This window comes from Oryzias latipes, chromosome 10, assembly GCF_002234675.1.
Source record: "Oryzias latipes chromosome 10, ASM223467v1".
In the NCBI taxonomy this organism is placed as follows: Eukaryota; Metazoa; Chordata; class Actinopteri; order Beloniformes; family Adrianichthyidae; genus Oryzias; species Oryzias latipes.
In genome coordinates this window covers 18,100,220-18,113,431 of record NC_019868.2, presented here as the reverse complement: position 1 = coordinate 18,113,431, position 13,212 = coordinate 18,100,220, and the positions used below count along the sequence as shown (strand labels likewise).

The 13,212-nt window shown below is 39.1% G+C and overlaps 1 protein-coding gene across 3 annotated transcripts in view; it reads right to left on the bottom strand.

Annotated features, from left to right (window-relative positions):
• Window positions 1-11,445, bottom strand: part of frmpd3 (FERM and PDZ domain containing 3) — a 113,585-nt gene extending 102,140 nt beyond the window's left edge. The window contains exons 1-2 of one of the 3 annotated variants that reach the window (XM_020706654.2): window positions 11,129-11,445; window positions 10,920-11,032 (exon numbers count right to left, since the gene is read on the bottom strand). The gene's annotated coding sequence lies outside the window, so the exon portion shown is untranslated. The other 2 variants (XM_020706658.2, XM_011480296.2) reach the window with 2 other exon arrangements.
• Window positions 11,446-13,212: the final 1,767 nt, after the last annotated feature.

Genomic DNA, 13,212 nt, shown 5'->3' with positions numbered 1-13,212 from the left:
TTTCTGTAATCCAACCGTGTTGACTGTTTTATCAAGGTTTTTAGTTTAAAATTTTGCAGTGAGTGTAATTTAATGGGTTGAAGAAGTCCTTTGCCAATCAGTAGCTTTGTCAAAGATCCGGAGCAGTAAGTGCAAAATGAGCAAATAGATTAAATGAGTTGTTTCTTGGGATTTGTTTGTGGATAATAAAAAACAATAATAAAGAGCATTTGATTACAGGTGCAAGCAACAATATTAATAAGAGGATTTACAATGTGCTATGGTCTGACTTTTGAGTCTCTAGGAGGAGATTGCAAACATAATGAAAATCAACCCCATAGAATTGGAAGAGGCAGATAAAACATTTACTGAGCGTCAGCCAAGAAATAAGAATGTCACCAGAAAGACTTTCATATGGAAGAGTGTTGCCAAAAATGTTGTGGGCAAAGAGGAAAAGTACCAGATGGGGTTAAGAGGAAACTGGCTTAAAACATTGATAAATAAGAACAGAAGAAATGCTTTTGAGCAATACAGAGCGGGAGATGCAGACAGAAAACTGTTGGAACAAATGAAACAGTCTGGAGCCTTTAAAGACGCTCAGACAAACATTACCCATGAAACGTGACGTGTGTTTTTCATAAATTAACTCAAGCACAAAAGGGGGACATTTGGGTCATTGGAGGACACACCTGGCAGCTGGTCTGCACTGTAACTGGAATGACGATGGCTAAGAATGCCCCGGACAGAGCAATTGTTAAGTGAACACAGGCAGTGGTAACAGTCCCCCCATGATCATCTTTTGATCTATTGTGAGTGTTCCCAGTGATCTTTTAGTTATTATTCTGCTGTTTTTAGCTGAAAAAAATAAATAAAAAAAGAGTCATTTTCTAGGACATAATTTCTGCAGAGCGGCAGAAATTTGCCTCTGAGTTCTGGGCCTCCTTCCCAACATCTATTTGTTCAAATTCTCTCCTGCTGGCTAACAGCCCTCACAACCCCAACCTAATATTAAAGGTGCAAGAAAAATGGCGAGCAATAGTTGAGGTATCCAGCCGTATAGTTTTGAACCAGATGGCAGCTCGGACAAAGAAAACAAAGATGTACATGGATCTAGTCGTCTACAAGTGGATGGAGCGGAGAAGGGAGGTTGTGGTCTTGTATGACACAACTAAAAGGCTTTTAAATGTCAGGTTTTTTTTTGTCTGCCACAAGAACATGTTAAAAACACCAAAAACACAGTTTTCATCAGTGTGCATGTAAGGCTCTCAATGTTAACTGCCTCAAATCACAGCAACTATGGCCCAAAGGAGAAGTAAACATGCACAAAGAAAATGTCATGGTGGTAGGGGAGGAGTAGGTTGTGTGTAGGCTGCACACAAGAAAAATCCAATCAATATGATGTAGCAAAAGGCAGGGGAGAAAAACACAAATAACGTAAGGTTTAGATTTTAAAATGAGGTATGGCTAATCCAGAAGCTCCAAGATGGCATCACGGACTGGATTGCCACAACTTTGCCTCTGCCATTCCATAAACTTTTATTTTTAAAGATTTTCTCTCCATTGCCTGTCTTCCTGAAATTTTTCACTAGTTGCACATGTTCAAAACAGACGCAAAAAACAGCGACTGCAATTCTGCTTTGAATTTAACAAATCATGTTTCCTGTGGAATGTCAAATAAGTTGGATCCACTGGCACTTTTTGTGTGTTCTACCCAAAACTTCCACATTGTATATGTATTAAAAGGACACCTGCAAAAGGAATGGTGCTCATTATTTTGCCTGTTTAACAGATACAATCCTCAGTGGATCTGGTTAGTGAAACAACTAAAGCATGCTTTGCGTATGCAAACTTTTAGCACATTAGACCTGTTGCATCCTAGGCACCCCATAAAAAACGTGTATGTAGCTTTGAAAAAAAAAAAAAATGCTGTTTAGAAATACAGGACCTGTGGACATTTTCAACTATGACAGAGACATTTTTTAATGATATTTATTCAAAGAAAGTTGGGCTTGACTAAAAATTTTGATTTCATTTAAATCAAATCATGAGAAAATTTTGGTGTTGTGTAGCACAGTAACAGGTATTGGAGAACTAGTGATTATCTTTGCCAGACACAAGGTGCTTTATTTAATCCTGAGCACACACTGTGGATCCCCTATAATAAAGGATTACAGTTTAAGAGTCTCTGAAGTTGGTGAGTGCAGTTTCTTTGACTGAGAAATCGTTAAATAATTTGTTAATTGGCAAGTTGATAAGCATGTTTAACTTAATAAATGCATGCATTTTTTAAGAACACATACACACTCATAAACCTGAGTGTTTCTTTGTGCGACCTTTGAAGTGAAGCAGTGAATTAGGAGAAAAGGTTTTATCTTCGGTTTGCACTACTTCAGGGAGGGAGAAGCACGCACATCAAAGGATCTCCCAAATCTCTGCAGAAAGACACCAACCGAAGACTGTGAGGAATTCTTACACTTATTTACCACAACAAATAAAAGGTACCTGACCTGATCCTCTACGTTTTTCTTTTCATTACCTGATTTTGTTTTCAGGCACCACAGTTTTAAAGATCCACTCCTATGAAAATAGTATTTTCTGTGTTTTTAACATGTTCTTGTGGCATTTTTCTCATAATAGAGGACAAAAAAAAAGGTTAAAATTGTATTTCTGAGGATGTCTTTATTCAAATTGGTGTGAATCAGGAGCAGAGGCAAAATTGTCGGAAAAAGTTTGTAGATGTGACGTAGACGCTACAGTTGGCGGGCCACAAGCTCTATTCCGATGCATCCACTTAACAGACAAATAGATTCACATACGTCTTCATTTTTCTCGCCTGAGTTGGTATCTGGCACAAAGCTGTAAGGCTGGATAGCTCCAATATTGCTCGCCATAATTGTTGCACCGGTAAAGTTGGAATTGTAAGGGGCAGTAAGTTAGCAGGAGAGAGTATAAACAAAAGGATGATGGAAATTTAAAGTGGCTTACTCTGCGGCAACAGTCCCACCCACAACTCAAAGGCAAATTTCTAATGAACTACTACCACTCTGCAGAAACTATGTCCTAGAAAAGGACACAGTTTATTTTTTATTTTGGCTATGAACGGCATAATTATAATTAAAAGACCAATGGGAACACTTTTTTAATAAAACAAAAGATGATCGCAGTGGGACTTTAACATTTAAATCTAGAATTATTGGAAATATGGTTTTGTCTTCTATATAAATATAACTGCAATCAATGTAATTTTGGACAAGACAGAGCACACAATGAGGGACTTATTGCAATAACTGTGTTTCAATAGTTTAACAGTCTATAGCAAATCCAGCTGATTTTTTCTTATTTTTTGTTATATAATTTTATAAAAGCGAGAAAAAAACGGTTCAGTAGGATTTGTTTTCTGCATAAATAGGAATAAAAATGTTGTTTCATTTGTCTAAATATAAGCAGGGAAAAGAACTGTTTTCAGAGTCAATCACAGTTTTCATTACAGATAACTGGGAACTATTAATCCGCCAACACAGAGTAGTAACACACAAACTCAATAAGCAAGTGAAGTTTCACAGCATAATGAAGGCAGTGCTGCTTCCGACGGTGAGAGAGCTAAGCTGTTTAGGGAAACAGTTTTGTTTGTGCCACAATAGCTCCAAATATGAGACTGAAAATCATTAAATTGCTATGTTTGTGATTGAGAATATTTACATTAGATGCAAATGTTTGCTAGTTTCAAAGAAATAAAAACAAGTCATGACAAGAATGAAACATATGCACAGCAGCTCGATTAAGCTCCATCTGACAAAATGTATTTTTGGAAAATCCTTTACTAATCTTTTACTTATTTGGAGTGGCTAAATTGCACAAAACTATATAGTTCTTTGCAAAAAATACAAATAAAAATGAGTAGCACAATTGTTCAACTTTCACCACTTAGTTTAAAAAATATAATGTAAAATGGTGACTCAACATAGCATGCTATATGAGTTTCACCACATGAATTGTTGGAAAAAGGAATATTTTAGTTTTTTTTATTTATTTATTGAAAATGCCTGCAATCCTAAAAGAAAACATACATTTTTGTGTAAAATGAGATATTTCATCAGGGCGGGAAATATCTGGTCACGTTAGCTGTTAAGAAACTTCTTTCAATTTAGCCAGTTCTTCATTTGTTCACTGGAATACCATCAAAGCTTTCATGTTTTTTGGTACGTCATTGGTCCATATTTATCTGTAAATAATGGGCTGTATCCCTTTAATCAAAAACCAATATTTGCTGTGAAACTCTTCTGCTCATTTACCTGCTTGTTTCAGCCTAAACAAAACCTCCAGTGTTTAATCCTCCAAACAAGGATGTAACTCAGAGAGACGTGAAAATGCCACAAAGGAAGCCCAAAAGTGGACAAAGAGGCATGTTTTGCTGCAGACCTTTGGAATTGTATTAAACGTTGTGCCTTGTTAGTCAGACAGCAGGGTCCCTGAGGGCTGTAATTCAAAGGAATCTAGAAGTGGTAGATTTTTTTTCCGCTGCTCATGTGTTGGTTCCACTTCACAGAACCATGTCGATTAAAGGGAAATGCTGGTTTGCATTTGACAGCTTGTTAGAGAACGCTTGTTAGCAAATGTCCCGTAATTCAGTTATGATGAGAAACTCCAGCAAAATTTCATGAACTTTTGCTCTTAATAAATTGATGACACTTGTTAAAATCATGAACCATGTCCAAATACAAGCCTAATTGTGGAAAAAAAAAAATTTTAATGGATAAAAAGGGCTGCAAGGTGGAGCCTCACCTCAAAGCAAGAAGGCTCTGGTTTGAATCTTGGCTGGGACCTTTACATGTTCTCCCTGTACATGCTTCATCCCACAATCCAAAAACATGCTTCACAGGTTAATTAATTGACTTGAAATTATCCCTGGTTGTGAATTTGGGGGTGCGAGGCCCTGCGACAGACTGCTGACCTGTCCAAGGTGAATCCAATCTTTGCCCAACAGTAGCCGAGACAGGCTCCAGTGACCCCGAAAAGGAGCCATTGGGTTAAGAAGCTGGATGGATGCCTTACAAGGTTAAAATAAAACAGTTTTGTGCTTTCTGTATATTTTAGTTTCTTCGCTCATAAAATAAATGTATTACAATATGTTTAGAAACATTTCCATAATTTCTCCATCCATTAGCACCTAACTTATGTTCTTTACAGGATCAGCAATCAAAACAAAGACAAATGCTCCCAATCATCCGACTTTCCCTGAAGGAGTTCCACTGTCTACTTTCGGGTCTTCTAACTGATCTGGTTCAATTAAGACATTTCGTCCTTGTTGGTCCTCATCTGTCCCAACGGATAGAGCAGCAGCTCTGAATACAGCCTCTCAAGTACAACTCAGCGCCTATAAGCGCTGAGTTGTACTTTGGTTCTTTGGTTCCATGCTAGCAAAAGCAGATAATCATCTCAGAAGTAGGATCAATTAGACATTTCTTTCTTGAACTCAGCCCGACTCCAACCCCTGACCAGTGTCAAGCCAGGAAAGCGGCAGCCCCTTAGTTCACTTGTCTGTCCCAAGACTTTCTCAATCATTTCTTCCAGGCCCAGCTCAAGAGTGAAAATCACGCATCTCCTATTCTGTCCTGGGAAGCTTTGAAGTTCATCTAGCAAACCCAGATGAACTTGAATCTCAGATTGAAAGGGGATCTGCAATTCCTCTCCTATTTGTAGCTAAGTGGTTAGCTTGTCTGAGGAAGTTGCAGGAAAAAAATTGAAAAATGATTAAATGTGTACTTTCTCTTTATGACTTTGATATGTAGAGAAGAAAAAAAAAGCAAATCTTAAAAATATACACTAGACATGTCTTCTGTATTACTAAAGCTGATCTGTTGCTGAAAGTCTCAATTTCCAGACAAAAATTTATTTTTCCCTACATTAAAAACAAAGCTTCTTTCAATATGTTTCAATATTTAGTACGAGGCTTAACTCCTGTCTGGGAAACTAACTGAAACAGGTACAACACTAATCAGCTTAGGCTGTTAAGATTACTGTTGTAGATCCATGTCCCTGAGCTGTTTCATTCCTTTTTTTAGACACAAAGAAGCTTCATCTAATCTAAAACATAAAAAAGGCTTTTACAAATGATTAGTTAAAAAAACAACAACATTATTCTAACACTAGCCATCACACATGCTTGGATTCCAACTAAATCCAAGATCACTCTTAAATGTATTAATGAATATATAGTTGTTTTCTATGTGTCACAAAAAACAGTTACATCTCAAAGTGGTCAATTGACAAAGTAAAATATTAAACAAATATTGAATATAAATGTACTTAATGTAAGTTTAAATGATAATACAATTAGAAAACAACAGTTTGACATTGGGTTTCAGGTTTTTTCCCCAAAACACAATCGTGTGGACAAAAATCCATGTAGTATAAACTTGGTATGATTTTGTATTTTTAGATTCTGCTTGTATCACAGTACACGTCGGGTTTCACAATAAAGATGAAGTCAAATATACTCAACATATCCGTTGAAATCTGTTTTGAATATGTCCTCTATTTTTGCAGTAAAACTTTATTATGAATACATGTACATCTGTTTTTCTTCAGTCAACACCTTCAATGCTCTCTCTGCGAAGTCACTCATATCAGCCTGCCAAAGCTATTCTCGCCTGCAAAGACAAGTTAATTCTTTCTTGAGGTGAGAAAAATTGATTCCATCTGTCCTTTGGCTTGATGAATGAAAAGCACCAAATTGCTTATTTATAGGTGTAATATCTTTCAGATGTGAAACGTTTGACTTAATGCATGAAAAAGCTCTGAAGCCCTTTTTTTAATGACATCTGCAGACATGACTGTGTAGAATCTTTCAAAGTAAATCAGAAGCTACTTATGTAACTAAGGAGTATGATAGCAATTGTGAAGCATCTTTCAAAGAGTCACTTTGATGGGGGGGGGGGTATTAGTTAAGGGGGCTCACTTCGTGCCTTTGCCTCATTCTGCAAAAAGCAAAACAAAACAAAAAACAGCATGATCCTGGCAGGGCTGATTGTCAGGATGTGAGTAGGTGTGTGTTTGTAAGTAAAACACGCAAAGTTGTGAATGTGTGCACCACAATGCAAAAATTCTCCCCATAGAGTGAACAGAATGATTCATGCCACAGGCGCTTTCGATGCTCCGCTGTTGCTTGCTGTGGATGTGCAGCCCATACATTTTGGCCTGAGAGCATTTTGCAAGCGACGTTACAGCGAGATATCGCTCCCTGAGTGGTTACAGTATGTTAAAAAATGCAACTGTGTCCCACTCCGTGTGGTGAGAGTTAGTGCAAAACTCAATGGTTATGTATAGCTGTAAAGCAAACATAACATCAGGAAGCACCGAGTAGACAGAATGACATAAATGTCAGGATAAGAAAAATGAACCCTCCGTTTTTTATACAGAGTGGTTATGTTGAAGTGCAAAAATCCTGATACAGGTGTAGTAATTATGATGCAAGCAGAGAGGAAATGGATATTTACGGTGCAACAAAGTGCTTGCAGGGGAAAAAAAAAAGTCATGGTGGATCGATGAGTCAGCAAACGTTAAGAGGGAAGTCATTTGTTTTGTGGCTTCCAGACGACTTCACATACAGGGATTAAGCAGGCTAGAACTGCTGGATCAACACATCGTGCTTCCTCGGTACACAAAGCTCAGATGTCTCGTCAACTCTGAGCTGTGTTTAATGCAGAATACATGAAAACATGAGAGACGGCAGTTATGTTGTGAGGCTATTTGAAGACTAGGAATCAAGGAGGCTAAGTTTTAATATTTACAAATATCTGGATTCAAGCTATTGTGCGTGTTCCTAAGAGCAGTCCAGGGCACATATGCAAACCACACGGCTTTCAGAGAGCAGTTTATGTTTCTGCGTGCACTGCAAATTGTTTTTTGTCCTCTCTTTTCCCAGCCGACGGTTTGGGATCGAGGCCAGCAGCTTCACAGGGAAACTGCTCCCCTGCGGAGCCCAAAGCTTGGTTTTCAAAAATGTGTTGGTGCAGAGGTTCAATTAATATGCTTGTCTTCACTGAGATATTTTACCCCCTCCCAGAATTAATCTGCATTCAAGGAATGGCATTTAGTTTGACTACGAGGGCACTTGGATCCAGTAGCAGAAACAGCTGGTTATTGGGGGCGAGCACTAGGAAAATAAAGGGTTAAAAACAATCGCACGTAGAGAGATAGAGAAATTTACTTTAGTAACCTGCTAAAAAGAACATAAATAGACTTTCACTTTCTGTTTATACATCTGTTCATCCATTTTTCTTTTAAATTAGAACTACAAGAAGTTTCCATGGAAACTAAATGAAAGTGCTGGATCACTTTTAAGGTTAGCTACACTTGTTTTAATAATACAGCCATCCGTCTATCTGGTGCACTTTCTTTTTTGTGGTCACGGGGAGGTAAAGTTTCCTTGGCTGCCACTGATTGACAAAGGGATACACTGGACAGATAAAGACACAATGATGGGTAATCAGTCCTCATTTTGGCTAGAATAGTAAAACACATTAAGATTAAGGTTTAGTGCTCACTCCTGATTTACACTGCGGTCCGTCTTTCTTGCATGGCTTGGGGAGTCTGTCTCATGACTGTCAATTGGTTTACAGTGTCTCTGTTTAGTTTTCGGTCTGTCCCTCCTCCTTCCGGAGGAGTGGTCTGTCCCGTTTTTCTTCACTTGTGGAAAAAAATAGACAATGGTGTTATCCACTGTGTTGAATTGCAGTATAGTGTGGGCACATTACCTTTAAGATGAAGCAAAATTTCTATTTTGTAAGTACAACCGATGTTTTTATTTTGAAATTGGGACCTGTTTCCCATTTCTCTGGCTTTTTCTCACGTCAAAGAACTGTAAATAGGACTTCTGTGCAAAACTTGGTTTGTGATGGTTAGGAATGGGCGATAGACGCATACATGACTAGGGCGATGTAAACATTTTGATTGATTAATGGACGTTAGATTTTTTTGTGTCAACGCATCGGAGATGCACCGCAGATGGACCAGTGTAAATCAGACATTCAAGTTAGAACATCTTCAACATGGAGAAACATCTTGATATTTAGCCTTTTCATGTACATCTGAGGTCTGGTATTCATCTGTACTTTAGCTGACAAAACATATGGACGGCTCTGACATGCAGATCTTTTCCCCTCATTTTAACTTGATGCAATCTGTGAAATCTGTTGCTTTCAGTCATTGCCAACCCTGTGTTTTCACAGAGCTGTCTGCCACTGGTGCAGCCTGCCTGCGGTAACTGATTTTCCCTATACAGACACAAGATCTTGCCAGTTTGACGCTGATTCGATTTTGAAAGCATGTCCTGTCTGAACGTTTATCAATGACGGTCATTTTGGTCCTGAAGAGTCAGTGAGCCATGGTAGGAGAGGGTGGGCGGTGAACTTGGGCAAAAGCTGAGCCACAAAATGATGTTAATTTGCTCTCTTCTGCAACCTTAGGACTGTTCTGCTCTCTCTAATGACTAAGCAGAAGTTGAAAGAGATGGTAAAACAGCATCTGCCTCTGCAGGTACAATGTGCATCACGATCAAAGAAGCGATACACTGGGGCTGTAACGCATCTTTGATCGTACCTTATTTTTTTTAATATGGTTTTTGAAGCAAAAAAGCAAACATTTTCTTTTTTTCTTTTTACCAAAGAATATGACCTTAGTAACCGACACAACCCACACATGGAACCATGGAACTAAAACTAACAGCAGCAGCATTTAAAATCTCCCTCTAAACCACTGCCATCCATTCTGAAACACTAGTATAATGGAAAATATTGATATTTTCTGGCATGTGTTGAATGGGCTGTCTCTAGAATAAATCTTGGTGTGGAGGATGGTGCTGTCTTCCCGTCTGTTCCTATTCTCTCCATTTGCTCCAGTCCAGTGTCTCTATAACTTGTCCGACCATATGATGAGATTAGAGGAGCCTGTTCATCTAAGTAATGGATTTCTTTTTGTATTCCTCCTGGGTGCACGATCCTGCGATCGGTGATGTATGCTCCATGCAACAACACTGGACGTCTCATATCTCTGAGCCACAGGCGCCTTTGCATAAGCACATTTGCCCAGAGCCAGTCTCAGGATGGGGCTGCCAGGTGTCACTGACACCTGCAGAAAACTCACCACAACAATTTCAAACTAATCTAACAGGTATCTGTGGGGGTTAATGCCAGACAAGCCCTTAACATATGACCACATGATCAATCACTTGCTCGCGTCCTATCTTTTGACTGAATTTCTATTTGCATCTTGTTGGAAGCTCTCAGTGGTCCAAGCTGTTCTTTCTGAGTCTGCAACTATTCAGACTAATTATGCAGCACATCACAGTTTCATTTCTGCCCCCAGGTTTCTATCTTGACTACTTCCTCGGCGTGATGTACCACCACATTTGCATCCATGGGTTCTTTTTGCTCTCCAACTTCAGCAAATATAATTTCTAAATAAAATACAAAAATAAAGCCACTTTATAGTCCTTCCTGTTCATCCTTAATAATGAGCCTGCCAGAAACGTTTGAGGTATGAAATAAATACGTGAAATAACCAGGAAACACTGAGTGACACTGAGTTCACTCAGGCATTTTATCCTCTTTTTCTTTACTTGCATCACCCCATTCCCACTGACATTCCTCATCCATCTGACTGATGTCAGAGCATGTCCTCCAGGAGACACATTTCATTATTATGGTACCACATTCCACACACACAAACTCACCTTCCTCCCAGTCAATGGTCAAGCAGCACAGCAGGCGTACACACACACATGACACCAACAGAAAAGCCTTCAGTGAACAATCAAACAGTTGTAGAACACAGACGAAAATCAAAGAAAAGCACAGATTCCTTCTCTAAGGACCGACTGTCGATTCCTTAATGTCTTTGCAAATCAATACAGATAGAAATCCAGCTGGGTTGCACCTTACCTGCGTGTCTCTGTGGTGGTCTTCCTCTCAAGCTGTGCCCGTAGAAGACCCTTGGTCTGTGCAGCCGTGCCCTCCTATATGGGCATGCATTTGTCTTACAGATCAGAGAACTGCTGTTTGTCAGAGTGGAGAAGAGGAGGGATCAAGGATCAGACAGTCCTCCCAGCCGGCAGCCCCATCCAGCGCATCTCCTTGTGTCTCCTACTTACCCAGGTCATTCCAGCCAGCCCCTCGGCAGCCGCAGAGCTTTCAGGGGGGATGGGAGGTGCTTGAAGGGGTGAAACAGAGATGGAATGGCGAGCTGATCAGCTCCTCCTCCTACATGTCTGACTGCAGTCAGTGGACAGGCTACAGCTGGACTAACTGTGCGTTCTCTCCCTATGCACGTGTGTGAGGGTGAGCATGCCAGTCCTGGCTCCTCTGTGCACAAAATCAGAGTGTATTTCCTCACTGTTATCACTGCCAGTAGTTGCGAGATGCTGAGGCTGTATGAGAGACGGGGAGAGCGCGGCAGATGCATGAGCGTGTGTGTGTGTGTTTCTGTGGCAAAATGGGAGGGACAACACTTTTTTTCCTCCTCCATCTATTGGCATCACTCAATCACGTATGCATAGAATGGAATTAATGAGTCACTCAAACCTGCATAAGTCTCTGCATGTGGCAGACGCAAAATGGATGAAAAAGAGAAAATTGTACACATACTGCTCACAGTGGCTAAAAGCAGAGTCTCCCAATTATTATAAAATAAATAAATATTAAAAAACTGCAACATTTTAATTACTTTTTTTTACCCAGTGGATCATACAATTAGACAAATTATCTCCTCTATATTAATAAAGACAAAAAACAAGCCACTGCACCAATAAATTAATTATTCTGCAACCAGTGGAGTGGCAGAATTAGAACATTTTATTTGGGGGCAGGAAGGGAGCAGAGGACTTTGGAAGGGTGGCAAATGAGAACGTTTTGTTTTAATTTAATGTTAAATTAAATCAATGGTATTTTTTATTTGAATTATCTTTTTGATGCTTAAATAAGCTTGTATTGATGATTTCCTAATATTTGACAATGAGGATTGGCTAAAAAATTGGACGGAATGTCGAAGGAGTAAAACAATTTGCTGCCCCCTCCTTGCTCCCCATAGCTCCGCCCCTGTATGAGACCCTAAATGAAATAATCTAATTGGCTGTTCAAAAAACTGTAAAGCATTCAATTCTAATTTTTTGCAAATCACACTTTGTTTAATTCTTTATTAAACGACTGATAAAACTGTTCTGCGCTCCAATGTGAACGCTCAAACCTAAGTGCACGTGAAGGCAAACACACACAGAGGATGTGATTATCTAAATAGTAGCTGAAAACCTCCTTAGGCTACCAGTATATCAACAACGCTGCACAATCTAAAGCAATAACAAGGTGCGTTCCCTGGTGAGTTCTCAGGGAAAATGATATATAACACTTTTGAGAGGAGAGGGAAGCTTTTTTTCAATACCTCTCCAAAAGATTGAAACATGTGTGTTCTTTGTATACATTGCAAACTATAAGCCAACCCATTTTTTCATAACTGTTTTATCCTTGACCTTTCACTTGGAAAACAACATGGTTAATTAATGTAACAAAAAGAAAATCACTTTGATCCATAAAAAGAAAAAAAACATTTAAAATGTTAAGTGTACATGATAACAGATTGTGTATATTTATATAGATAGGTGTTAATTTAGTAGAATTTTTTACGTTTTTTCTCAGATTTCACACTTGCCATTTGTACACGACTGGTTTGAGTTTGATGGCCAGTCAGTTTCAGTGATCATCCCCATTCCAACCTTCAAGCATGTCCCTGCTACGACTTTTTCCAACAGCATTTTTTTGTCTGCTCCTGATTTAAAATTATTTAAATGAAAAAATACTCAGAAATGCTATTTTAAGTCCCCAAGAACGGTGGTCCCAAACCTCATTAACGCCATGGACCGGTGTGAAGTCACACAATGTTTTCACAGACCGGTCTTTAACATGTAGGTGGGTGATTATTGTTGCAACGCTACAATGAAGGAGGAACAGAGACGTGACAAGACGTGCTCTGAGCTTTTACCGGTATTTTGACACGCATGACATTGTACATCGCACAGGTTTCATCATTCTCTCCCCTTCCCTCACTCATGGTGAAAAAAAGAAGAACTGTATATTAAATGTAGCTTTTTTTTTTTGGAAGTCGAAGGCTCCTCTACTGTCTCTTTGCTGGGCGTTTTCCCCTTGGTAAAGAAACTTTCCAAATACGTTTATTTCCCCCCCCCCC